The sequence below is a fragment of the Zootoca vivipara genome, chromosome Z1, assembly GCF_965207765.1.
Source record: "Zootoca vivipara chromosome Z1, rZooViv2.hap1.1, whole genome shotgun sequence".
Classification (NCBI taxonomy): domain Eukaryota; kingdom Metazoa; phylum Chordata; class Lepidosauria; order Squamata; family Lacertidae; genus Zootoca; species Zootoca vivipara.
In genome coordinates, this window is record NC_142583.1 from 17,137,750 (window position 1) to 17,165,544 (window position 27,795).

Below are 27,795 nucleotides of genomic sequence, written 5' to 3' on the forward strand. Positions count from 1 at the left end.
TCACACATGGCTTATTTTTAAATGAACTGCTAAAGCGTAACTGGCATATTATTTAGATTCCTACCTAGCTGCCTTCCCTGGACCAAATTGCCTGCTAGTCAGTCAGTCTCTGCCTTCAGAAATTCCTTTAATCAGCTCATTAGTGTAGTCTAAGGCTACCTTGTCCTGCTTGGATGATTTAGCAGTAAGACTCGGCTGCCTCTTTTATAAGTCGACTCAATCTACAAATCCTGGCTACAGTCATGAAAATGCAAAAGCTCATGTCCAAAATCTTCAGCTAAGTGAAGCAGGTGGCACTAAGGGTCCCTTCACAACCTGCTGTCTAATTTTGGAAGCCTCACTCAGGATTCATAGATACTGTAGGCAGTAGGCATGTTTCTCCTCAGAAATGTGTAGTTGAACTTGGGAGGTCATGAGCCCAGAGGAAGTTTCATTTGTACAACAAACAGGATCTTCTCTGATCTGATGCGCCACACGAGCTACTCAAAACTTATTTTCACCATGCATGTCAGGATGTAACTAGAGAGATGTAGCTGAGACATCATGACACACCTGAAGGCAGGCCACAATTTTAAGATTCAACATGGATGTCCCCGAGTTCTGATGCTATGGGAGAGAGGAAAAAAGCTTTTCTCTATGCATATTCTCCACACTACACGTAATTCAACACAACTCTATTGTGTCCCTTTCCTTTCATATTCAGCCACTCCTTACTGTACACAAATAACGGCTGCTAATTTTGCTAAGATAAAAGGCTACCAAACTGAAAGGCAACTTCATCTACTCACCAGAGATCTAACAGCCACCCCATTTTTATATCCCTTCTGCATAGGCTACAAGCCAGGTAAGAAGTTGGCTGGCTTGAGGTGTGTGTTGCAAGGCATTGATTGCACAAACATCCTCCAAGCTCTCAGACTCAAATCTTTCCTTTTGACTTAGGGTGAGGTTGGCCTGCATTGCCTTGCAAATCATGCTGTGGGCTTGATTGTTTCAGCTCTATTTGAGGGGATAAATATAAAGGAAAACTGTTCTCAACAAAAGGACTCTCATGTTCATGACTCAGTGAGAGCAGGTATCCATTGCAAAGAGACAAAACACGTTAAAGGATTCCAAAGGACACAAATGCAGTTGTGTTCATGAGCACACATACAGGCAGGCAGGCATGTGTGTAGCACAGTAGTTTTCTTCAATTAAAGTTATAACAAGAATGCTGAGCTGTCTGAGCACCTGAAATACATTTCCATTTTGATGTCAGTCAACATTTTTCTCCATGGATTTCCTCATTTATTTATGAGGATGTTGGCCAGTATCTAGCTAAATCAAAATCACACGCAAAATTAGGATCACTTACCTCCCCATAAATTTGTGCTGTCTGGGTTTTCATAAGCCTAGCAATTGTAATCATATGTTGTCTAGTCTATTGGAAAGTCTTACAAATTATGGTAAACTAAGACACACTCTGTCTCATTGGAGTACAGTAATTGAAATGGGCATAAGTAACTTGAGTTCGTTGGCTTCAATGGATCTACAAGGTGTGTGTTGTAAAGATGTGTGTAGTAATATTGGATATTGCTCATTACTTCTGTCAACTCCAGGAGCATAAACCTCCTCAGTTATGAGCCACTTCTGCTGTGAATTCTTAACATCCCTCCATACTTGGATCTTAAAACATAATTGGTTTTTACTGCAGAAGAATATCCTGCTGCTGTGTCATTTATTGGTATAATCTCAAGTACATGGTTGGTGTGTTCTGAACATGCCAACTGGAGGCTAAAGATTTCTAATGGCATGAACTCATGTGAATAAAAACACAATTATTCTATCTTGGGCTTCTCTTTCCTTTCCAGAGCTGAGTAGTCAGCAGCCAGGGCATTTTTAGGTAATTTAAATGACCTGTTACTTTGTGTGATCGGGGACCACTTAAAAACAAGCTTTGTGCAAGTTATCTTAAAATCTGATGGTTGGAGATACGGATACTGTAATTCAAAAAAAAAAATCATCCCAGAACTTCCTACTTTTTTGGGCTTGGATCTCTAAAGCTGCATTTAATGTTCTCTCATTGAGGTTGTACAAACCATATTGTTAGGAAGTCATTGTTTGTCGTATGGGACAAATATAGAAGACTGCTTGAACCTAAAATTCCCCGATGGATTATTCCAATAGAGGCCTGCACAGTCAAGAGGAAAAACACCCAAGGAATGTGGCCTTCATATAAAGCGGGCTCTCCATTCATGGAGAGCACGGGTTGTGGAAGGGTTAACAAGACGGGTTAGACTAGATGGCCACAGGGTGATTGAGCATTTTTGTTGCTGGGGGGGGGGGAAGTATGTTGCAAGTTAATGATGGCAGACTTCTAGCTCACCTTGGGTATCGGCACTATTATGGGCCTTTGTGCTGCAGTGTTTGCGTTTTAACAGTGTTTTCGGCTCACTTTATTACCAGAGCATCTCTGGAACCTTGGCAATAATAGTTTGGCTGGGAGTAGCAGAATCTATTTCCCCTTCTACTCATAGGTCCTATATAAAAGCTTTGACAGATTTCCTAATTTCCCCCATCAGTCCTTAGCTGCTGAGGTAGGGTTGCGTCCTTCTATTTCACAGGTGCTGCAGTATCTTGTGCACCTTTTCAATTGGGGTGCGCTGCTAAAACCCTTAGAACCAGTCGTCCACCATTTAATTTTTCCGCAAATATAAGATCCCTGAGCTAGGTTTGTCGTACACAAGGCTTTGGAGGGTTGGGGTAGGCTCTGTCCCATTCGAACTCCACTTAGGAGGCCCGTAATGGTTGATTAGTTGACCATTATGTGCTTAAAATTACAAGTCTTCTGTTGGTCTAAGTTTGAGTCTAGGTTCTTTCGGCAGCCTTTTCCATTGCATTTTTGGTGCCCTAAGAGTAGGTGAGGTACTCCTGGAAATTTTAAAGGGGGTTCCAGGAGTTTATTGCTACAGGATGAAAGCTTGTCCCGGTCAGAATTGACCCTTACCATTAGGAGTTCTAAAACCGATCAGCGGAGTAGAGGCATTGTGTTTCACTTGCTTGCTACAGGCCAGACGGGCCCATGTCCCGTCAAGGATGTGTCTAGATATTTGGCCCTTAGACCTCCCGGAGATGGCCCATTGCTAAAGCATTAAAATGGGCTCCCATTGGCAAGACGTGAGTTTTCCAGGGTGATGCGTAAGGTAATAGCAGCCTGTGACTTTTCGGCCACTGATTACGCTCCTCACTCTTTTCATATAGGGGCTGCCACGACAGCCGCCCGCTGGGGTTTGTCAATAGGATTAAGAATTTGGGCCGATGGAACTCTGATGCTTAAAAAAGCTACGTGAGGATGCGGTGTTAATTCTGGTTTTTGTTTGCTTGTTTGATTCTTCAGGTTTAGCGGTGGTTCGCATCTGCATTGTGGGGCACAGCATTGTCCAATGGGCTGGCAACAGAGTGAGGGAGTCTGGACTCGGCTTTGTTCTCAGCCTTCCTCAACATGTGAAGGGACACTCCATGGCGGTGGTGCAGCTAGGGGGAAATGATTTGCCACCCTCACTTTACATTCCACAATCCAGAAAGATTTAGGTGAGTTAAGTGTCCTTGTCATAGCTGCCAAGTCTCCCGATTTTGCCGGGAAAACCCCGTTTTAAAATCCGTTTCCTGCCCCTGTCCCGTACAGCAAAATATCCCGTAATTCTCCCGTATTTAAGGCAGCAGCTCCTGCTTCTGCTGGCCGGCCGCCCAGGAGGCTCCTCAGCTGCGTTGCAATGCTCTGTGAGGACTCGGAGTATCAGATGCTAAAGGGTTAATAGGAGTCTGACTCAGAACGACTGGGGTGGGGGCAGAGCTTGCATGCCTTTGTGCCTTGCCTGGGGACCCGCCTGTCCTTTCCTTAAGCGTTTCGCTGCACTGTGGGAGCTTGAGGGAGGCTTTTCTTGTTGGCTGGGCTTTGCCTTTCTGCCTTTCGGAATCGGAAGGGCTCGAAAAGAAACTACCAGGCTGTGTGCTTGAAGAATCGATCGGATGGAGGATACTACTAAGTCCGATGGCCCCTTGCAAGGGAAAAGGTATGTCTGGGCCTGACCCTTTTCAGCCTTCCCACCCTTCGGCAGCGGTGTGGGGGAAGTGTGGATCCCCTTAAAAAAAAAAAGCGAGCATGGGCTCGCAGCTAGCTTGCGGCCCTGGTGAGGAGCGGACAACGGCGGGAGGCCTTTTTCGGCCTTCCCGCCCTCCAGCAGCAGCGTGGGGGGGGGGAGTGGATCCCTTCCCCTTTTTAAAAAAAAGGCTGGGCGGCGGCGAGAGGGGGAGGCCTCACCGTGTCTCGCAGCTTGGGGCCTTTGAGGTTTTATTGCCCTACTGAGTGTTTTATGGCTCAGCAGGGCATCTTCCAGCCCGGCACACTCCCAGAAGCTGCGCGCTCTCGGCTGTAAAATGCAGAGTTCCATCGTCTCCTTTCTTGCAGCACTGTGGGGGCAAGGAGCAAGCGGTGCAGCTGCGAGACCAGTGTTTTGAGAAAGTTGCTGATAGCATCGAGAGTTCTGCTGCCTTAGCAACGGTCAGAAACAAAGGACTAGACAGTTTTACTTTCATTGTCGACTCAGGCGCTTCGCACCACATGATGCCGCCAAGTGGACAGATCCGAGATTGCAGGCCACTTGAAGAGGAGAAAAGCCTTAGTTTGGCTGAAGGTTCTTGATCTTGATGTTTATGTTTTACCAGGCATGAAAAACTGTCTTTTAAGTGTGTCTTCTTTAGTGTGTGATGGTTTTGAAGTGGGTTTTGCTAATGACGTGTGTACCATTTCCAGAGATGGGGTTAAGCTGGTCAGTGTTACTGTTGGGTCAGATGGTCTGTTTGTCCTGGATGGGAGGGGGCAAGCAGGTGGAAGTAACACTGGTGAAGCCCAAGCTAAGTGCGCCACAGTTGCCAGAAGGTAAGAAAGCAGTGAGCAGTCGGTGGGTCTACAGGTTGAAACCCACAGCGACTGGTGAACCTCAGTACAAGGCCAGGTTAGTGGCAAGAGGTTTCACGCAGTGGAAAGGACTTCACTTCTCAGAAGTGTTTAGCCCCACTGCTAGATTGGAATAGTTTAGGATGCTTCTAGCGACAGCAGTGCAGAGAGGTCTAGTGGTCAACCACTTCGACGTGGACACCGCCTATTTGAACTCTGACCTTGAGGAGGAACTGTACATGTTGCCTCCACCAGGGTTTGAGGGCGACGTGCCAGGTCAGGTGTGGAAGCTGCACAAGTCGATCTACGGTTTGAAGCAATCTGCGAGAAACTGGAATTCATGTCTTGATTCTGTTTTGGAGAGCCTAGGTTTCAGGAAGAGTCTAGCTGACAGTTGTCTGTATCTCAGAGGTGAAGGAGAACAGCAAGAACTGTTGCTGGTCTATGTAGATGACTTGATTGGGGAGAAAGTTGATGGAGAAATCTGCTGCCCCCCTTCCTTCTCTTGTAATAAAGTCCTGGAACCTGGGGTCACCCAATGAAGAAGAATGTGGGAAGTTTCAGGGCAAGCAAAAAGGTAAAGACTTTTGCAAAAAGCCAGTAGTTCATTTTACATTTATTTACTTGTTTATTTACTTGCTGCATTTATATGCCACCATCATTTTTCTCCAAGGAGTTCAAGGTGGCCTGCATGGCTCTTTCGCCACCTCATTTAATCCCCACAACAACCCTTTGAGGTAGGGCAGGAACTGCTACAGGAGAGCAATTTCTTTTCAAACTGCATGTTTGGCCAGGGGCGTAGCCAGGATGAAAATTAGCGGGGGCAAGGGGCGGGACCAAGGGGCCACAGCGGGGCAAGGAAAGCTCCCTTCTCCCTTGCCAGCTTTCCCTACACCCGCCCCGGCGATCGCGGAGGGGGAGGAGGGGATTGGAGCAGCACGATTTCCTAGCTAAGGGCCAGATGCAAGTGCAGAAGTTTGCAAAAGAGCTAGGTAAGCGGTTCAAGCTCAAGAACCTAGGTGCAGTGAAAGTTTATCTAGGTGTGAAGATATATAGGTCTGAGGATGGAAGTTTTTTGCTTAGTCAGAAAGGCAAGATTGAACAGTTGCTTGAGAAGTTCAGAATGTCTGACTGTAAAGGAGTCAGAACACCCATGGAGACAAGCTTTGTGAAAGACTCACAGGTAAAGGACAGAGTAGCGTTTGAGAGTCCTGAAGTGTTTCAGTCTGCTCTAGGAAGTCTGTTGTATTTGTCACAGTGGAGTAGACCAGATATTGCTTTTGCAGTAAATTTGCTTAGCAGAGAGGCTTCAAAGCCTAGTGTGCATGCCTGGAATGGCATTAAGAGAGTGCTGAGGTATTTGCAGGAGACCAAAGAGTTCTGTTTGGAGATGTCGGCACAAGGAGAGCCACAACTCACTTGTTTTGCAGATGCGGATTGGGCCAATCAAGAGGACAGGAAGTCAGTGACTGGTTTGGTAGTGAGGTTTGGAAATTCTCTGATTGGTTGGCGTTCACGCAAGCAAAGCCTAATAGCTATGTCATCGACGGAAGCTGAATTCTGTGCGTTGTCTGCGACATGCACTGAGTTGGAGTACTACAGATGTTTGGTCCAGGAGATATAGTGATTGTAGCCAGCCCATCACTGTTTGGGGCGACAATCAGCCATCTTTGAAACTGGCACAGTCTGGACAGTTCAAGGCCAGAACCAAACACCTGGACATTCGCTTCCGGAACGTATGTCAAAGCGTACAGGCAGGCTTGGTAAAGCTGAAGTACTGTCCAAGCCATGAGAACCTAGCAGATGGGTTCACAAAGCCCTTGAGTTTCCAACGTCATGGGGAATTCTGTGAAGGGTTGTTTTTGGGGTGAGTCTAGATACCCACTGTTCCCCAGTGTCCAGGTGAGAGGGGGTGTGGAGTTTTTCAGGCTGGCAAGGGTTAAAAGCCTGAAGCTGTGAGAAGGAGGGAGGAGTTTACCCTACATACGGGAAAGTTCCTTTTGTTCTCTGTATGCTGTTTTTAGTTTCGTTTCTGGTTGCGATGAAGACACAACCATGCCAGATTTGTCACCAGGTTTGTTATTTTCACTGTAAATAAAGTTCAGTAGCATTAGCAGAAGCTGGACTTCGTGGTTTTATTCATGAGCTACTTCTGAAAGCTCCACAAGCTTCCGTTTGTGCAAGAAAGGAGACGACGGAACTCTGCATTTTACAGCCGAGAGCGCACAGCTTCTGGGAGTGTGCCGGGCTGGGAGATGCCCTGCTGAGCAATAAAACACTCAGTAGGGCAATAAAACCTCAAAGGGCCTTCCCCAGGGCCAGGCGGGCCTGCCTGGCGAGGAGCGGGCGACGGTGGGAGGCCTTTTCGGCCTTTGAGCATGTGCAGAGTATTAACATGTTGCAGTCGTGTGATTTGATATGCACTTGGAATGGGAGGGGATGCCCTCTTGGAGTGAGGGATGTTGCTGGCTGGAAAAGGTTGAGAAAATGGGGGCACCACAAATGATCCAGGGACTGGAGCAACTCCCCTGTGAGGAAAATTCACAACTTCTGAGGCTTTTTAGGGCAGAGAAAAGGTGACTCGGGGCGGGGAAGGGGGAAGAGACATCAGATTGGGATATAAAATCATAGAATCATACAAGTTGGAAGGGATCCTGAGGGTCATCTAGCCCAACCCCTTGAGCTGCAGGAATATGCAGCTTTGTGAACCTGCAGCCTTGGTCTTATCAGCACAAAGCTCTAACCAACAGAGCTGGGGAGAAAGTTGATGGAGAAATCTGCTGCCCCCCTTCCTTCTCTTGTAATAAAGTCCTGGAACCTGGGGTCACCCAACGAAGAAGAATGTGGGAAGTTTCAGGGCAAGCAAAAAGGTAAAGACTTTTGCGTAGCCAGGATGAAAATTAGCGGGGGCAAGGGGCGGGACCAAGGGGCCACAGCGGGGCAAGGAAAGCTCCCTTCTCCCTTGCCAGCTTTCCCTACACCCGCCCCGGCGATCGCGGAGGGGGAGGAGGGGATTGGAGCAGCACGATTTCGGGCTGCTCCGACCCCCTCCTCCCCCTCCTCGAACGGCAGGGGCGAGGGGGCGCCAGGATCAGCCCGAAATCGGGCTGCTCCGATCCCCTCCTACCCCTCTGCGATCGCCGGGGCGGGCGGAGGGAAAGCCCCAGAGCCGCGCAAAGCGTTTGGCTGGCTTTCCCTCCGCCCGCCCCACAGCCAGCCGGCTAGAAGGGACGTCTCCCTTCTCCCTTGCTGTCTGTGGGGCGGGCGGAGGCAAAGCCAGCCAAACACTTTGTGTGGCTCTGGGGCTTTCCCTCCGCCCGCCCCACAGCCAGCCAGGGAGACGGCACCGGGCAGGCAGCGGGGCAGGCTGGCCAGCGGCCCTGCTTCTGGGGGGGAATTGCCCCCTCCTGCCCCCTGCCTACGCCCATGTGTGTGGCTACTCTGAATGTGTTGCTTTTCTTCTTTTTCAAACAAGGAAAGAGATGGATGGAGGTGGAGAAGACATTCCTTCGAAAAAAGCAAAGAATGGCGCAGAAACATGCCCCGACAATGTCCACATTTGTGACTAGGAATACCAAAGAGGCTGACCAGGACATAAATGCAGAGGTTAAAATGGCCATGCTGTGTGCCAAAAACGTTTCTTTCACCTTCTGCGACGACTACAACAAGTGTGTAGCTGACATGTTCTCGGACTCTGCCATTGCACAAAAATATTCTGCGGCGAGAACCAAAACTGCGCAAATAATAAAAGGTAAGTTGATACAGGTGCCATAGCAGCAGAGCTAGATGACGAATTGGCCAAAGCATGCCGATCTCAGCCCTTTTCATTGAAGTGTGACGAATCGAACAACAGAAAAGCAGACAAAGAATTTGTGATCATGAGGCCACTCTGCAGGTTGCTACCAGATTTTTAGAGATGCCCATATGCAACATTGGGAATGCAGAAAATCTTTATGAAAAGCTGAGTGAAGCATTCAGGTAGGGAAGCCGCACTGTGTTGACGTTTGCAGTAGTTTGCTCTTAACTATAACCTTACATTTTGTCTGATGTTTTGTTGCATTTTTTTTTTCCTATAGAAAAAGAGGCATTCCATGGGAGAACCTGATAGCCTTCAACTCTGATAATGCGAGTGTCATGAAAGGCAAACATAACTGTTATCAGCAGACTAAAGACCAGACAGCCCCACATTCAGGATCTTGGCTGCATCTGCCACCTAGTACAGCTGGCCACTGGCTATGCCATCAGAGCAGCACAGGAATCTGTTGAAGACATCCTGGTCAGAAAATACAACCACTTTGATAAAAGGTGAATTCATGTACATTATTATTAGATGGGCTTTGCAAACATACACATACGTATCCAGCCACTAACAAAATTATTTTCTATGTTACAGTGCAAAAAGATGTGAAATCTACAAGGATTTTGTAGATTTTACTGATTCAGAGCACCGGAAGCTGCTCAGGTACTGCAGCAACAGATGGCTGAGTCTGTTAACCTGCATCCAGAGAGTGTTGAACCAATGGGCCGCACTAACGGTAAGGATGGTAAGTGCAGTAGATATATACATGCTTTACTATGCTTTGTTTTCATTTTAATTATGTTCTAATCTGCAGGCCTACTTTAACAGCCTTGAGGAAGTGGAGAAGAATGCTAAACTACATGATCTAGTGGCCATCCGGCTGATCCGGTCGTGAAGATCTACTTCTTGTTCTGGCTGCTGCCCTGAAGCCTTTTTCTGAATTTAATATTGCGTTCCAGGTGTGTATGGGTACCGATGACATTGTATGTATGTGTGAATAATAGTTGTAAATAAATAGGAATGTCACATTCCTAATTCTCTTTTTTTAATATTTTCTGCAGTCAGGGGCGTACCCACCACGGGGCAGAGGGGGGCAGCTGCCCCCCAGAAGCTAAAAAGAAAGAAAAAATGGCAATGCCTATTTAAAAAAGCGGGGCGCGCACTGTTTTTCCCACACTGTAAAAAGAAAAAAGAGCAGAGGCCGGTGGGGAGGAGTTGCGTGACCGCCGCCTCCCCTTGTGGGGGTGTGGGGGTGGACATTGACCACACCCCCTGGGGATCCCGGTCACGTCATCACCAGCCAGCCAATCGGGTGGCTGGGGGCATGGCCGGGGGCCCGGCTCGTTTAAACCAGTGCGCGAGCTGAGAGGCACTTTCTCAGCCGGCACTGTTGCTCATTCAAGCAACTCCGAGAAGGAAAAATTGACAGATTCTGGGGCCTGCTAGGGAAGGATGTGAGGTTCAGGGAGCTGCCAAGACTAATGAAGGTGTTACTCTGCATTCCCCACAGCAATGCCAGTTCAGAAAGGGTGTTTAGTATGGCAAGAAAGATAGTCATAGAGAATAGGATGGCATTGGACAATAGCACTGTTTCTGCTTTGCTTGCCTGTAAAACGAACCACTCTGGCCCAGCCCACAAATACACTCCTTCCAAAAGAGTGTTAGAGGCTGCAAAGCCTGCAACACATTTGTATAATCAGTCATTAGTGGATGCCAGAGAAGAGCCCCCATGAAGAATTGAACATTTTTGTATTGTATTGAAGATTTTCTTGATTTACAGAGGTGTGCACAATGTCTCTCATATTTTGAGAGAGCTCGGGTTGTGGAAGGTTAAGACATCCCTAGGTTTGTTGGGCGGGATAGCCACAGGTGTGATGATTGGGGGTTTGCTGTTGTTGGGGAAATTGGTATGTTGTAAGTTATTTGATTGACAGCCATAGCCTTTTATATTCATAGCAAGCAGCTTGAAGTTTCACTTTTGCTGCTTGCAATGGATCTCCTGCCCGTCCTCCCTATTTTCAGGGGTTGCTCTTGACATTGCTATGCCTGTCATGGGGTCGACTGTTTTGGATCAGGGGCCTGGTAGGAATTTTGTCCATTTGGCTGATGCCATGTGGTTTTTGCCTAATGCATAGCAAATCAACACAACTTGTAAGGTTGCGGTTAGGCATTGGTTCAAATTGGATGGTGGAGGGGTAAGGATCTGGGCCTGCCCCTCAAAATTGCTGCTGCCAGGTATTCCGTTAAAGGAATCCTGGGGCTCCACATGTTTGTCCGTACCCCCAGTAGGGGCTCAGACCACGCATGAGCCTCGGGGAGCATCCAAGGGAGAGGTGAAGAGTTTGGCTCCCAGCTCCGTCCTCTCTTGAGTGTGCACTGCTCACCTATACTGGCTTCCCTAGTACGCTAGCGGGAGTCAGTTCTGTCTTGGGCGGGGGACAGATGGCTGGAACCAATGCCTAAACAATCACTCACATTTGTTGTATTTAAATAAAGTTGTGGCCAAATTAATGCCAAAAACCTTAAAGTCTGTGTGAAGTGTGAGTTATTGGGGGGGGGAATGTCTGGGTACCTCGACACACTCCCTGAGAATCGTAGACTGTTCCCGGGACAGGTGAGGGTGCTGATCCCTTATTTTGAAATCCGAAACTTGGCAGCTATGGTCCTTGTTGCCTGAAGTAAAGATTTTCTGGTCCCAATTATTGCAAAGGTGTGTGTGGCGTGGCAGTCTCTGCCCGACTGCCACGGGAAAGGCCAGAAAGCGCACTAACAGTGCGGCAGCTAAGAAAGTATTAGCGTTGGGTGGGTCCTTAATTCAGCACCGAGATTACTTTTAAAAGCGACTGCCCTTTACCGGGATGATGGGGTGTGTTGTGTATTGAGTCAAAGGATTTTATATCTGTATTATTATTGTCTGTATTTGCATTAGGATAAAGCAGGGGTCCCCAGACTACGGCCCGCGGGCCGGATGCGGCCCAATTGGCCTTCCAATCCGGCCCGCGAAAGGTCTGGGGATCAGCATAGCCATCCCGCACTTAAAAATTTTTTTTTCAAGCCGAGAGCCAAGCCGAGAGCAATTTTTCCCCTTCGTCGCCATTTCCCCCCTCTCCTTCATCGTGGTTGGCCAGCAGCAGCCAATCAAAAAGTCGGAGTGCTTCAGCCAATGGGTGGGCAGCAGCTGCACGTGCACAGGAGGAAAGGGGCTGTGCAAAGCTGGCCGATCGCCATTTTCAGCAGCCGCTTCTTGCCAGAGCAGAGCCAGCCCTTTCTTTGCTGCCGCTCCACCCGCCGCCGCAAGCAGCCCCTGCTTCAAGACACGGGTACGTGTTTCGTGTGTGTGTGTGTGTGTGTGTGTGTGTGTGTTTTAAATACTTTTATTTTGGGTTGTCTTGCCTTGTGCCGCTCTCGCCTCCGCCTCCGCTGCCTCAGAGGCGCAGGCATCCCAGTGGCGTCCCTCCTCCTGCCTGCCTGTATTGTCCGATGAGCCCAGGCAGCTGCCAACTGCTGCCGGCTCCAGCCCCAGTCCCGGCCGGGCTGCCGTTAGCCGCAGCCCCGGCCCCATCGCTGCAGCCAATTCCTTCCTTAGGGACGCGGAGCCAGGCTGCCCGCCGCCGCGCTCCTCTTGCGACTCCCTGCGCGGCTGCTTAGCCGCGCTGCCGCTCCCGCCGCCGGAGCCGGGCTGGCCCGACCCAACACTTGAGGAGGGCCGCCTGCCCGCTGCAGCCACTGCCGCGGCCGCCCTAATGGCCTCCTCCTCCTCCTCCACCGCCGCTCTCTTTCTGGGCTGCCTGCCCGCTGCAACCACCGCCGCGGCCGCCCTAATGGCCGCCGCCGCCGCCTCCCCCTCCAACGCCGCTCTCTTTCTGGGCCGCATGCCCGCTGCAGCCACCGCCGCGGCCGCCCTAATGGCCGCCGCCGCCTCCTCCTCCTCCACCGCCGCTCTCTTTCTGGGCTGCCTGCCCGCTGCAACCACCGCCGCGGCTGCCCTAATGGCCGCCGCCCTAATGGCCGCCGCCGCCTCCGCCGACGCTCTCTTTCTGGGCCGCATGCCCGCTGCAGCCACCGCCGCCGCCGCCCTAATGGCCGCCGCCGCCTCCCCCTCCAACGCCGCTCTCTTTCTTGCGGCTCTCGGCCCGAGAGCTGCAAATATGGCGGGCGGAGGTGAGCGGAAAAGCGGCTAGGGGTGCTGGGGTCTGGTGGGGCTCTCCCTTCGGCCCCCTGGGAAGGAGGGACGGGACTTTTCCCGCGCTTTAGGCGGGCGCCTTCTCGAGGGGGGGGGACTCGGGGGCCGCCGGACGGCTGCTTGAGCTGCCTGCCCTGGTGGAGCGCAGCCTGTGTGAGGGGGTCGTGACTAGCTGCCGTCCGTCTTCCAATGGCCGTGTGCGGAGCTGCCCGGCTGGTCTCTACCCACAGTCCCGCGGCCAGGAGCGGAGGTGGAGGGCGCTTGGGCCAAGCCCTTCCTTGGTCTGCGGGGCTCCCAAGGAGGGCCAAGGCCAGGATGGAGGGGGTCTGGCTGGCACTGGAGGGGCTGGGCGGGTGAGCGACGGCGGGCCAGGCGGGGGAGGGAGGGATAGACTCGGAGGCTCCGTAGTTGCGCCCTGGCCATGGTGGGTGGGGAAAGAGGGAGGGAGGGATGCTGAGAGACAAAAAGGGAAGGCAAGGTTGGGAAGTTATGGGGGGGGAGTGTGTGCGAGAAACTTGAAATGTGTTCCATTAACAAGAAAACCACCCACCCCTTTTTATTGTCCTTTTTTTCTTTCCACCTTGCTTTTTTTGTACTGCTCATCTCTAACCAGTTTTCTCCCATTGCCTGTTTCCAGGCTTCCTTTGGGAGTTCCAGCCCAGGTTTGGAACAGGAGTTCCTTCTTCTGAGATTCCGGCAGTGCGAAGCTTTTGGGTACGGGTAGGCGCATCTGCCAAAAGATGCTTTGTGTATTTTCTCGGTTTCTTCATGTTAAAAGTCACTTGTTTGGTTCTAGAAGGGCCAAGCCCTGTAGAGCTGTTCTCTCTTGTACAAACCACTTTCTGCTTTGCTAAATGTATATTTTTTCATAAGTATGTCCCCCTGAATTGAGAAGAAATTTCTTATTGAGAAATGAACTTAAAGTTGCAGCCTTGAAATCTGAGATCTTCAGAATTGACTAATGTTCCCCTTTCTTTCCTGCTTAGCTGTTTTCTCTCTTTCCCACAGGCCTCGCCCCCAGCTTCTTCGTCCCATCAGTCCTTCCACCTTTTAAAAAGAGGAGACTCTCTCTCTCTCTGCTGCCCACCCAGAGAGAAACGCCAAGGCACCAGGTAGGCAAGCACAGTGGAATGGCCCTTGGCCATATCCAGTGCACATTTTTATGCACATTTTCATGCACAGGGATTAACTCAGTACAGAGTGGAAATAATGTGTTAGTTTAGCAATGCATAGTTAGTTTTCAGAGACGGGCCTAGAATACACATATATTTTATTTTATTCGCTGCTTTGCTTTCTCTTAAGACAGCCCTGAATGGTTATAAAATAGTTAGGGCAATGGCAAATAATCAGTTGTTGCCATTATCATTTTTCTTGCTCTTCTAAGTTTATTGGTATTTTACTGACACCAATTTTCCATCCATAGGAAATCATGTCACGTAAAAGAAAAGTGGACTCCGAGTGCAGAGTTTTCAACGAACAGTGGACATACGACTACTTTTTCACCCAATACAAAGAAAGAGGCGTTTGTCTTATTTGCCACGACACGGTGTCTGTCTTCAAGCAATTCAATATCCAACGACACTACAATACTCACCACAAGGATAGATATTCTTCTTTGACAGGACAATTAAGAAAAGATGAAATAGCAAGACTGAAAACTGCCTTGACAGCTCAACAAAATGTGTTTGTGAAGCGGAAGCAGGAGAACATTTCGTCTTTGCGAGCAAGTTTTCAGATTTCCAGGCTTATAGCCCGCAATGGAAAACCCTTTGTAGAGGGAGAATTTGTTAAAGAATGTATTCTTACAGCCTCCAAAGAGATGTGTCCGGAGAAGACTGAATTGTTTTCCACATTGAGTCTTTCTGGAAGCACAGTGACTCGTAGGATTGAAGAAATGGGGGGAAATTTGCATGAACTTTTGCAAAATTCCTCAGAAAAGCTTCGTTACTTCTCGCTGGCACTGGACGAAAGCACAGATATCCGTGATTCTGCGCAACTCCTAATTTTCATCCGTGGAACAAATGAAAAGTTTGAATTCACAGAAGAGCTTGCTGCACTGCAAAGCATCAAGGGAACAACGACTGGAGAGGATATCTTTGCAAAAGTTCAGCAAACTATCCATGATTTGAAGTTGGACTGGGCTAAACTTGCCAGTATCACAACAGATGGTGCTCCTAGCATGGTGGGGCGTACAAGAGGAGTGGTTGCACGCATCAACCAAGAGATGGACAGACACAATCAGCCACATCCAATAGCAATACACTGCCTTATCCACCAACAAGTGCTGTGTTGCAAAAGATCGCTGAAGTTGGACGCAGTCATGAAAACTGTGGTGTCCTGTGTGAACTTCATTAGAGCTCATGCACTTAACCACAGGCAGTTTCAAGAATTTCTGTCAGAGTTAAATGTTGAGCATGAAGATCTACCATACCACACAGAGGTCCGTTGGCTGAGTCGAGGAAGAGTTTTAAAACGTTTCTACGAATTACTTCCTCAAGTTTATGATTTTATGCTGATGAAAGACAGAGAAGTGCCAGAGCTCCAAGATGACGAATGGAAATGGCTGCTTGCCTTTCTGACTGACATAACCGAGCTACTGAACAGTTTCAATATTCAATTGCAAGGAAAGGGGAAGCTCATTGGTGAAATGTTTGCACATGTGAAAGCGTTCCAAGGGAAATTAGACTTAATTGTTAGACATGTGAAGGAGAAAAACTTTTTTCATCTCCCCACAACTCAAAACCGGTCATTGGGAAATCCAACAGTTCCATTCCCAAAAGAAGCATGTGTGGATTTAGTGGAGAGTCTGCAAAAGGAGTTCCAAACAAGATTTAAGGAGCTTCACATCCATGAAAAGGACATACATCTTTTCCGAAACCCTTTTTGTGTGGACATTGACACTGCAGATCCCATTCACCAAATGGAATTGATTGAACTGCAAACTTGTGATGCTTTGAAAGACGCATTCAAGACAAGCAGCCTTGCAGATTTCTACGCATCTCTCCCCTCAGAGACATATCCAAACATCAGAAACCATGCACTCAGATTTGCAACGGTCTTTGGCAGCACATATGTCTGCGAGCAAACTTTCTCTAGGATGAAACATCTGAAATCTCCCACGAGATCAAGACTGACAGATGAACACTTACATCACTTGCTAAGACTAGCAGTGACCAATATGGAACCAGATATAGACCATCTCATCAGCCAAAAGCAGGCCCATTTTTCCCATTGAAGTTTTTGTTGATTACAATCATTCTTTAATTTAAATATTGTATGGTGTTGTTTTATTTAAAATATTATTTTGTGTTGATTAAAATCATTATTTTAAATTTAAATATTGTATTGTTTTCCTGTTTTTTTGTGCACCAAATGCAATATGTTCAATGTGCATAGGATTTCGGCTCCCCCCCACCCCCCAAAAATATAGTCCGGCCCAGCGAAGGGTCTGAGGGCGGTGGACCGGCCCCCGGCTGAAAAAGTTTGGGGACCCCTGGGATAAAGTAACTGCCTTTTGGTTCCAGAGGGTACAGCTACTATTGGTTCATTTAAGCTGCTGTATTTGGATCCTCTGTCTTATTGGTTTCCTCCAAAAGGCAGCACTGTGATTGCTTGATATTGTTCCCTCCAAAATGTATCCCTTCCTAGCTAGTCCCCTGTCCCTATAAATGTAGCTTTCCTCTCCTCAGTCTTCAGTCTTGTTCACTTTAATAAAGAGCTGTTACTAGAGAACTGTCTCCAGCATGTTTTGTCAAAAAAGCTGAAATCACAAACCCCACGTCACAACAACTGGCGACGAAGGTGGGATCCGGAATGCTGAGGAGCGGTTAAACACAACCCTGCCTCAGAGTCCGGATTGCAGCTGAGAACAAGACTCACTGGCCAGCTGAGTAGACGACCCTGCCCGCTAGGACAATGGAGAGTCCAAGGGTATTGGAGCCCTTCCAGCCATCAGAGCCCCACACCTGGGAAGACTACGTCGAACGCTTCGAGTTCTTTGCAGTGGCTCAAGGGATCACCGATGCCAGCAAAAGAAGGGCCACATTCCTGAGCTACTGTGGGCTCGAGACCTTCAAGCTGGCCAAGGCATTACTTGCTCCAGCGAAGCTGAGTGAGACATCTCTCAAAGATATTCTTGCCTGCCTAACAAGCCACTTGGCGCCTACTGAGACCAAGATGGCCCGGCGGATGGAGTTCCATAAGAGGCAGCAGCATGCTGGGGAGTCTGTATCCACATTTCTGGCTGAACTCCGGAAGCTCGCTCAGCACTGCGGCTTCCAAAATCTGGAAGAGACTCTCCTGGATCGGTTTATTGGTGGTCTGAGCAGCAAGAAAGCCAGAAGACGCATCGTGGCTAAAGAAGAGGTTACCCTTGCTTCAGCCTTGAAAGAGGCCACCGCCACGGAGAATTATGAAAGAGAGGAGCTTGATGCCAGTCGCAAGGCCACTAAGCCACAGATAGAAGTTGCGCATGCCATGGACGAGCTAGAGGCTACTCCGAGCCAGAGCCCAGTCCGTGGGGTCGAGTCGGTGCGTCAGGCCTGCACAGTGCACAGAGATCGCCGAGGCAGTTGCCCAGGTTGTGGCGGAAACCATGAAAGGAAGAGTTGTCGTTTCAGGGATGCTATCTGCCAGACGTGCGGAAAGACGGGTCACATCGCCAGGGTCTGTAGATCGGCGGCGTCGGGAGCGACAGGAGCACCTAGACTGGAGCATCGCAGACCGCCCACAGCAACTCGTTTTCTAAAGGACTGCCACTACGTAACGGAGATCAACGGGAGGGCCGTGCAGTTTCCAGCGCAAGGCAAGGCACACGTCAAGGTGAAGATTGAGGGTCAGCAGTGCGACATGGAGGTGGACTCCGGATCCGCATTCACCATCGTGTCGGACCAGACTGCGAAGACATTCTTCCCCAGGGGTAAGTTGCCCCCTCTGGAGCCCTTTCCGGCAACCTTGCAGTCGTACTCAGCAGGCCGCATCCATGTTATGGGAATGTGTGCCGTGAGAGTACAGTTCCGGGACAAACAGGCTGTACTCAAACTGGTGATTGCGAAGGGCAGTCGCCCCAGTCTCCTGGGCACTGACTGGTTCCCTGCCCTGGGACTGAGTATCTCAGGGCTTAATTCAATCCAAACCTGCCCTGAGATGAGTGAGGTATTATGCAAGGAATTTGCTGGTCTCTTTAATGGAAAACTGGGTTGTTATAAAGGGCCCCCAGTTGACTTCGAGTTGGACCCCGGGGTGGCTCCAATCCGACTCAAACCAAGGCGAGTGCCATTTGCACTGCAACCCAAGATCGAGGCAGAGCTGGATAAATTGGTCAAGCAGGGAGTTCTCTCACCCGTGGACTCTGCTAAGTGGGAGACTCCAATCGTCACACCCCTTAAAGCAAATGGGGAAGTCAGGATATGTGCAGATTACAAATGTACTATCAATAAGGCACTCAGGGGAAACTCATACCCCATTCCAGTCGTATCACATCTGTTGGCTAAACTGGCTGGGGGCAAGGTGTTCGCCAAAATTGACCTGGCACAAGCTTACCAACAGCTGCCAGTAACCCCACAATCAGCGGAAGCACAGACTATTGTCACACATAAAGGGGCGTTCAGAGTTAACAGATTACAGTTCGGAGTTTGTGTGGCCCCAGGGATTTTTCAAGGGCTCATGGAACGCCTGTTAAGAGGTCTGCCGGGGGTCTTGCCATTTTTTGATGATGTTTTGATTGCTGGAAAAGACCCACAGGAACTGGTTGCGCGTGTCCGTGCAGTGTTGCTCAAGTTCAAGGAGGTGGGGTTGCAACTGAAAAAAGAAAAATGCAGTTTTGGGGTGCCAACTGTGGATTTCTTGGGGTTTAAAATTGATGCATCAGGCATCCACCCCACAGATGCTAAGATTAAGGCCATCATCGAGGCACCACGACCACAGAACAAGACGGAGTTGCAGTCATTCCTGGGACTTATTAACTTTTATCATTCGTTCTTACCCCAGAAAGCTTCGGTAGCTGAACCATTACATAGACTATTGCAGAAAAAGAATGTGTGGCGATGGGGGCGGGAGCAGCAGAAGGCTTTTGACTCCTTGCGAGGAATGCTGAGTAGCAGGAGCGTCCTTGCTCATTATGATGAGTCAAAGCCGCTGGTCCTGGCATGTGATGCCTCTCAATACGGTCTGGGGGCTGTGCTGAGTCATAGGGAACCGGATGGGTCGGAAAAGCCCATCTCTTTCTATTCCCGTACGTTGTCGCCCACAGAGCGCAACTATGCTCAAATTGATAAAGAGGCACTGGCTATTGTGTCCGGAATCAAAAGGTTCTATGATTATTTGTACGGTCGCCATTTCTCCATTGAAACGGACCACAAACCACTGTTAGGGTTGTTCAACCCAAACAAACAAACGCCACAAATTCTCTCCCCCAGAATGTTGCGTTGGTCAATATTCCTGAATGGGTTCCAGTACACCTTGACCCATGTGCCGGGGAAACAGTTGTGCCATGCTGATGCGCTGAGTCGATTGCCCCTTCCTGGCGGGAGCAATGAGGATCCTGCTCCGGCGGAGCACATTATGATGCTAGAAACACTTCCGGGGGCTCCTGTAACAGCTACGGATATAGCTGAGAAAACTAGGAAAGATGCTGTTCTCTCCCGTGTGCTCACTTGGGTGGGGAGGGGGTGGCCAGGTGGTCCGCATGAAGAAAAATTCAGGCCTTATGCGACAAGGCAGCACGAATTGTCCATGCATAAGGGTTGTCTCCTATGGGGAGATAGGGTGATAATCCCAGCACCACTGAGAAACAGGGTTCTTGAGACGCTTCACATGGGACACCCGGGAATGGTCAGGATGAAGTCGCTAGCCCGATGTTATGTGTGGTGGCCTGGAATGGACCAGAACATAGAACAATGGGTACGAACATGCAAGGCATGCCAAGAGGTGCGGCCAGAAGTGGCCAGAGCACCAGTCCACTGGTGGGAGCAGTCCAGGACTCCCTGGAGCCGGCTGCACATAGATTTTGCTGGGCCATTCCAAGGGAAGGTCTTTTTGGTTATCGTTGATGCATATTCCAAATGGTTAGAAGTGGCGATGGTCCCTAGCATGGCATCAGCTGCCGTAATCAAGGTGTTGAGGCAGCTGTTTGCTACCCACGGGTTACCTGAGACCATTGTATCAGATAATGGGGCAGCTTTTGTATCCCAAGAATTCAGGGCATTCTTGGCTGATAACTTTATAAGAGGGGTCACATCCGCGCCCTTTCACCCATCCTCCAATGGGCAGGCTGAGCGCATGGTAAGAACAGCCAAAGAATCCATTGCGCGCTTAATGGAGGGTAACTGGTCGGCTCGCATTGCGCGAATGTTATTTTTGCAGCATGCGACGCCATGTACTGCGACGGGCAAGTCGCCAGCCGAGCTGCTCTTAGGTAGAAGACTGGTAACGGTGCTGGATTATGTCCACCCAGATAAAATGCCAAACCGTAATTCAAGAGCAACCCCCCAGGCTGAGACTGACACAACAAGGTATCTCGCCCCTGAAGATCTGGTCTGGGTGAGGAACTATTCACGAGGTCCGCGGTGGGTGGCCGGTGTGATCACCCGGGCTAGTGGACCTGTGTCCTATTATGTGACCTTGGAAAATGGGCAAGTTTGGAAGAGACATATAGATCAGCTGAGGCGCCGGGCGCTCAGCAGGGAGGAGTCAGATAATTCATCCCTGGCTAATGACGCACAGCTGCAAGACCAGAGTGAAAATGGTCCAGAGGTACAGTCACCAGGGGCTTCAGCAAATGAACCAGGGTCTGCTAGTCCTCATGATGACGAGGTACAGGTCGGGGACCCTGAGATGTCTGGGACTCCATCTGTTCCTGATGAAACCCCTATAGCAGCCCCTCCACCACAGGTAACACCCAATCCAGAACCTGCAACACCTGTTGTCAGGAGATCAGGTAGAAGTTGTAGGACCCCACAGTACCTGAGGGATTACGTCTGCTGTGCTCACTAGGGGGGGAGGGGTGTTGTGTATTGAGTCAAAGGATTTTATATCTGTATTATTATTGTCTGTATTTGCATTAGGATAAAGTAACTGCCTTTTGGTTCCAGAGGGTACAGCTACTATTGGTTCATTTAAGCTGCTGTATTTGGATCCTCTGTCTTATTGGTTTCCTCCAAAAGGCAGCACTGTGATTGCTTGATATTGTTCCCTCCAAAATGTATCCCTTCTTAGCTAGTCCCCTGTCCCTATAAATGTAGCTTTCCTCTCCTCAGTCTTCAGTCTTGTTCACTTTAATAAAGAGCTGTTACTAGAGAACTGTCTCCAGCATGTTTTGTCAAAAAAGCTGAAATCACAAACCCCACGTCACAACAGGGTGCATCTGTCATCGCTAGGGAGTGACACATGGTTGAAGGCCATTGCTTTGGGTTTAAAGGAATGGCTGGGATGGTGAGTGGTTGGTGGCGAGCTAAGGAGCTCAATTGGCGGTTAGGCATTGGTTAAAATTGGTTGGTGGAGGAGTAAGGAAAGGCTCTGCCTACCCCTGAAAATTGCTGCTGCTTATAGAGGTATTCCGTTAAATGAATCCTAAGGCTCGACATGCTTTTGTCCGTACCCCTGCAAGGGGCTAGGGCCTCGGGGAACATTTGGGGAGAGGTGAAGGGCCTGGCACCCAGCTCCATCCTCTCTCAGGGGGTGTTTACCTACTGACTTCCCTATATGGCTAGGGATGTCAGATCTGTCCCAGGGCGGGGGACAGATGGATGGAACCAATGCCTAAGCTACCACTCACAATTGGATGTATTTTAAATAAAGTTGTGGCCAAATTAATATCAAAAACTTTAAACTTAAATTGTTGTGTGATGTGAGGAAATAAGGGAGTATGTAATGGACTGGTTTCAATACCACCAATTATACGAAACATTTAAATCAGACATACAAAACGGTTTTGCCACAGAGACTTCTAGACTTGAATCTGATCTAGTAAATTGAAACAATGACAAAATGGGCAATAGACTTAGGGAAACCAATACAATCAAGGCAATGGGAGAAGTTATGGAAAGATTCTTGGAAATTCACGGCTGCGGAGGGGCTAAGAGAAAATATGATTAGAATGTTCAATGTATAAAACAAAAGATAACCTTTGTTGGAGATGCCGGAAAGAGGTGGGGACTTTCATGCATATATGGTGGCAGTGTGGTGAAACTAGAATTTTTTGGAATCAAGTCTTTGAGGAAATTTTTAAAATTCTGAAATAAAACAAAGAAAAATCCGGAATCCTATTTATTGGGGATAACAGACGGAATAAGTAAACAAGATAGTTGTTTCTCTATGCAGTAGTCATGGCCAGGATACTAATTGCTACACGTTGGAAGCAGCAAGAGGTTCCAAAAATCAAGGAGTCACAAGAGAAATTATAAAGTTATATAGATCTGGCCAAATTAACAGATTCAATTCAGGGGTGTCGCAATGGGGGGCGGGGGCAGGCCCCTTCCAGGGTAGTTTTTTGTTTTGTTTTGCGGGGAGCGGACTCCTGAACCCCCAGCAAAGTGATTGCTAATAGACAAATCCAAGGCGTTTCACCCTCGTCACCTCCCCAAAGTCAGCTGGGGACAAACCCTTCCCATCCTTCATTCCCTATCTGGGAAAAGGGAGCGAGATGTTTTGTAGATTGTTCCACTGGTCACAAAGCCTTTGATAAATGTGTCCTGTGGACCATTCAGTCTAGTTTTGTCTTACGCCGAGGGGTGGGGGGGAAAGGGAAACTCCAATTTCAGTCTTCGAGGGCCTTTTATCCAAACAAAGATCCTTGATCAGGGACCATGCAACACGTCTCACTCCAAATACAACATCTCCATCCAACACCAGTCACAGGATCTTTAGAATATACGGCTTACTCAGAATTATCAGAATCATACGTAAGCATTGGCACATACTATGGAATGTGCCTGGTTGTGATGAATTCCCCTTAATTGGCCTGAGGAGGACCAAGTCTATTAAGGACATGACATGACTCTCACTTGATCTATCAACACCATTGGCCCCACTGGCCATTACAAGTGTAGCAGATGTTCATCCTGCCCGTTTTCACTACAGATCAGAGAGATTTATGATGATAAGTCTAATTTTAGATTTGTCCTACGACAATTCAGCACATGTCAAACTAAAAATGTGCTTTATCTTATCCGATGTCCATGTAATTTATTATATATAGGTTCCACCAAACAAGCAGTCGGGATTTGCATTGGGGAGCATCGTTCCCGTATACGAAATGCCATTAAGGAGGCACCTTTGGTTGAACATTTCTTAGCCCACAAATATTTGGACACAGATTTATTACTTACAGTATTATGGGTAAATCAAAATAAATTTGGTATTAGGCAAGATTTTGAATGGCGTTTACGTCAAAAAGAAACATGTTTCATTTTTCTGTTTAAATCTATTTATGGGGCGGGGGGCTAAATTCTGAACTTGATTTTAATTGCTTTGTTTAAATATTGCTGTATGCATTGTTATATATTTGTCCTGTGTAACTGCTTCTTATGGATCTACTTTGTATTCATATGCTGTATTTACTATATATACTGTCTTTAAGCATATCGTCATTAGAAACACCTGTGGCTTACTTGATATATCCTATACAATTTAGTTGCAAGTATCAACAGCTACACTACTAGTAAACACTGATCCGTAGCATGAATCTTACTTACATTTTTTTTTAAAAAAAATATACTGGGTACGTACCTTTATACACTTTCTTTTGTATATTCTGTTTTATTATACAATGTGTATACGGGTAGCTCAATTCTGTTATCGTTCATTGGTTGTATGCTTTGTATTGTATTTTCAGCTGATGAAGACTATCACAAAACAGTAGTGTCATTCCGGAAACACTGTCCTTGATATTTTTGGGGTGTCTCCCGTTGAAACTTTTGAAAAACTATTGAGAAAACTTTACTTTTTAGACTTTTGAGACGTCTTCTGTTGAAACCTTTGAATAACCATTGTGAGACTGACCTTTGACGCCTATCTTGAACACATGGCTTGACGTTCTGCGCCACTAGTCTGTTACATTGTATATATGAACTCTAATCGAACTATTTCTACCTTTTGAATATCATTATTCTATTGTACATGCTTTAACATTTAGCCTACATGTCGTGTCTATATTTCTGTGATTGGTTCTCATTGCAATACAGGGATTTGTTTTTGGAGCACTAAACACGGCTGCACACCGTGTGCGTGTTCAGTGTGAGATGGTGCCGGTTCTGGGATCCATCTTGGGCAGGCTGGCTGGGAGAGAAGCCTTGAACTCCTTGGCTGCATTGCTGTGGGGGACAAGCCCCTCTTGAAATGACCATGCTGTAAGATCTGGACTCCCTCCATGCAGACTGAATGTGTACAGGTGAATAAACCGTATTTCCTCTGCTGTTTCAATTCTCTGCGAAGACTCCGAGTGCTTGGGACGCAATCCCCCGGGAGTCTTGCAGAGTGTGGGGGGTGGTACTTGACCTTTGAAACAGTATTTAGGCACCCCCTCTATAGAACAAATATATTCTCCTGGCTGTAAGCTGTTATTTTAATATTGTATTTATTGTACCTAGTCATTATGGTAAAGGATGGGCAATGAATCTGAGCACTAACAAGAACGAGAACAGATTCTCGCAGGACCCAATGCAACATTAGGAATTAGTAGTATGTACTTCAGTGAGGTAAAATGAGGGAAAGAGAGTTTTCCCTATCTAGATTGGACCAGAAATGAGAATTTTACATTGGATTTAAACTGAAGACCATGCAATACCTGCAGTTGTCCTTAAGCTATTTCCAGAAGTACTATTGCTGTCTAGGGTGAAGTAAACAAGTGAAAGACGCTGCTCCCCTCCTTGCATTTAATCTATCCACAACTTTTTTCTAGGTTGAATCACAGACACTAAAGTCAGACACTTCAATTTACTGTGGGTCACCATGGTTACAATTCAGCAAGTTATTTCTTTTTTGTACCCAGAATAGTTAGTGGGTTGTGGGTGGGTTTTTTTAATCCTCTTCAACTGAGATACTCTCAGCCTAACTTGTGAGACATAAAAAAAAAATCTGGCACGAATTTAAGAAATGAAAACCACATGGAATAAAAGATGAGTGTAGATGTAGGTGTTATGTAGAGAAATGAGTTCACACTGTGGGAGTCACTGAGCATAGGAAATATCTTTCGGGATTTTGAGAGAACATTTTGTGACCTGCCTATCCATCTGTGCAGAAAGCCTGCTTGCTTTCCCAGGGAATTTCCCTTTTTTTAAAAAGCCTTTTGAGTAGTTTCCTCCTGCTTGCAATCTGGAGCCTGGCTTATTTCAGAACTACTGTTCAAATGCATGAAGAAGAAAAAAGCCAGAGTTTGTGCTGGAGGTCATCCCAGTCAGCATGGGCGCAAATCTAGGCTTGCCATACATCAGAACAATTCCTGACATGTCCTGGTTTGGGGGTGTAAAAATGGCATGGGTAGGTTTCTAAAAAGCAGGAAAAGCTCAAAGGGTGTCAGGAATTTTATAGGCAACCCTATAAATCTAAATTAGCAATTCACTGTAGCCAAGAAGGCAATTGCCTTCATCCATAGCTGCCAAAGCTTATTTTTAAATATACTTTTGTAATTTGGCACCCTAAACCATGGTTCTTGGGGGGGGGATTATGATGCATATACCTACAAACATTACATGTATTTAGAAAACTCTTTTAAAATCCCTGTGTATGTTATTCTAGAAGACACTTTTTTAAGTATGTAGGAATTGCAGGAAATTCAACATTCTCCAAGTTTCTCATTGGGTCACTTAATCTGTTAATCCTGCCCCTTTCAGTGACAATTCCCCATTTATAAGATATCCTCCCCGAAGAGGCCAGTCTATACCCTTTTTGTTTTCCCAGAAGGCTTGACTGATGCTACCTGGAGAGGGCAGGAACAAGGAATGGCGACCAAACACCGAAGCTTCTGCCCCCAATGGTGGTCACCCATGTGTGCCTTCTCCTGCCCAGCAGCACCCACCACCACTGGAATTGGGGGAGCAACACAACCACACCCTGCTAACCAGCTACCCAGAAACATCGATTCACCACTGTGCACCCCATATGCAGCAGGCAGATTGGGGCACATATTTAGTATACAACTAAGGCCCACATTCCCACACTGTCAGTGGACGTTAAATCCCCCCCGTTACAGACACTGATTTGAACATTTTACCATCTCTTCTGGAAACCTGAATATTTATCTACCTGAAGTGTACCAACTGATGTTTAGTAACTGAAGTTTAAGAAGAGTTGTGCCTATAATATTGTGTTTAAGCCTGAGACACCTTATAGCTTAAGTAACTAAATTGAATTCTACCTGAAGGAACGTTTCCCAACCCACTTTTTGTCATAAACTTCCTTAGTTAATACAACCTTTCCTGTTTGTTTGATCAACTCCTGCCTGAGACTCTCACTTCTGGATAGCCGCGTAATGGCGAACAGAGGGCAAGCCTGATCGCTCAGACGGACTTGAGCTCTGCAGAAGGAAGGGGCAAGTGCTGAGGCAAGGCACCCCCCCCTCAAAAAAAAAACACTAGGAGTGCTCTGAGGTGTCTAGAGGTCCTGCAACCTACAGAAATGGCTTTCTGGCTGCTGCATCTGCCTTTGCTGTCGTGCCTTCAGCACATATAAAGAGATTATAGATTTTCTCTGCTACATGTTTGGAGTTTCTGCCTGTTGTGATTGCATCATTGGTAAGCTCTTGCCTGCAGTTAACATGTAGTAACGTAATGATGTTTGGATTGTTGTTTGTCAGGTATACTTATTGTATGTATTTCTATTGCCTTCTAGTTTTACCTCATCCTTGTTCCTTCAATAAAGTCAAGATTTCTAAATAGTCTGCTTAATGGAGAACAGGGAGGTTTATCTGCATGTCGAGCTGCGCATAGGACACAAGGCGAAGGGAGGACGAAACGTAGGGCGTGTTGAATTTTTCATCTTTTAAAATCCTGATTTGAGGGGTGTTACACAAATATCAACACGACAGCAATTAAAAATATTAAAATTCATTGCATACTATCCCAACAAAACCTTCATCCCACAAAACAGGAAGAAAAGGAAAAAAGACAGCGTGTTAAACAGACGATGGAAGGGGTCTTTACTTTTTCATCCAGAAATCTTCCCCTGGCTTTCATGGCCTTCATCACAAAGACCACTAACCACGTGGGTAATCCGTGGGTTAGCATCAACTAACAAAGATTCTATTCTATCTTCAGGATTGATTAGAGTTGGGTGTAATTTGCAGCATCGCATCTCTAAAGCCTGAGTAAATGGGACAATAGAGGAGGTAATGTATAAGATCCTCTTTAATTTTCAATGAAGCAAGGGTGTGGCGGATTTGAAACTGTTATGTTATGTTATTGTTTCGCAACCGACCTATTGAAGGGTTAACCCAGACTCCTGGTTAACTGACAGCAACATTCCATGGGAGGCGTGGCCTGCATGAGGTTTAAATGGAAAGGGGAACAGTTATGTCAGTTGGCGGTTGGGGGTTTTTTGTGTGGGAGCTTGGGTGGTTGTGGAGAAGGTAGAATTTAGAGTAGATGAAGTAGTGGATAGGTATTCTGTTATTTGATTACCAAGAACATTACCTGTGAAGTTAAGTTTGTACCAATGTTACCAGAAAGCAACCATTAAGATTCAAGCCAATAAATATCCATCTTTAAAGTGTCACATTAGTAATCGTCTATTTCATTTTCCAGCTAAGGTACCCAGGAACCCAGGTGGTGGGGAACTCTTTTAAACTGTCAAAACTGCCTTTTAGAGGAGGAAGGTTAGTTTGTGGCTGAGAGTGCACCAAGAAAGGGGGGGGCTAAGGGAGGAGACAGGTTCTGAGTGATAATAAAG

The 27,795-nt window shown here is 47.5% G+C and overlaps 2 long non-coding RNA genes across 7 annotated transcripts; both read left to right on the forward strand.

The window, feature by feature from the left end:
• The first annotated feature begins 3,378 nt into the window (after positions 1-3,378).
• On the forward strand, positions 3,379-26,780 carry LOC132592684 (uncharacterized). Of its 5 annotated transcripts, none has more exons than XR_015947311.1 (7): positions 3,379-3,567; positions 8,409-8,911; positions 9,010-9,238; positions 9,327-9,468; positions 9,547-9,691; positions 24,096-26,642; positions 26,740-26,780. It is a non-coding gene; the product is annotated as an uncharacterized LOC132592684 (long non-coding RNA). The 5 variants fall into 5 exon arrangements; XR_015947315.1 differs by having other exon boundaries at positions 24,096-24,301; positions 25,810-26,780; XR_009558218.2 differs by having other exon boundaries at positions 24,096-26,780.
• On the forward strand, positions 11,675-14,384 carry LOC132592511 (uncharacterized). 2 transcript variants are annotated; one of them, XR_015947318.1, is made up of 4 exons: positions 11,675-12,052; positions 13,553-13,629; positions 13,924-14,027; positions 14,339-14,371. It is a non-coding gene; the product is annotated as an uncharacterized LOC132592511 (long non-coding RNA). The 2 variants fall into 2 exon arrangements; XR_015947317.1 differs by having other exon boundaries at positions 13,553-14,027; positions 14,339-14,384.
• Positions 26,781-27,795: the final 1,015 nt, after the last annotated feature.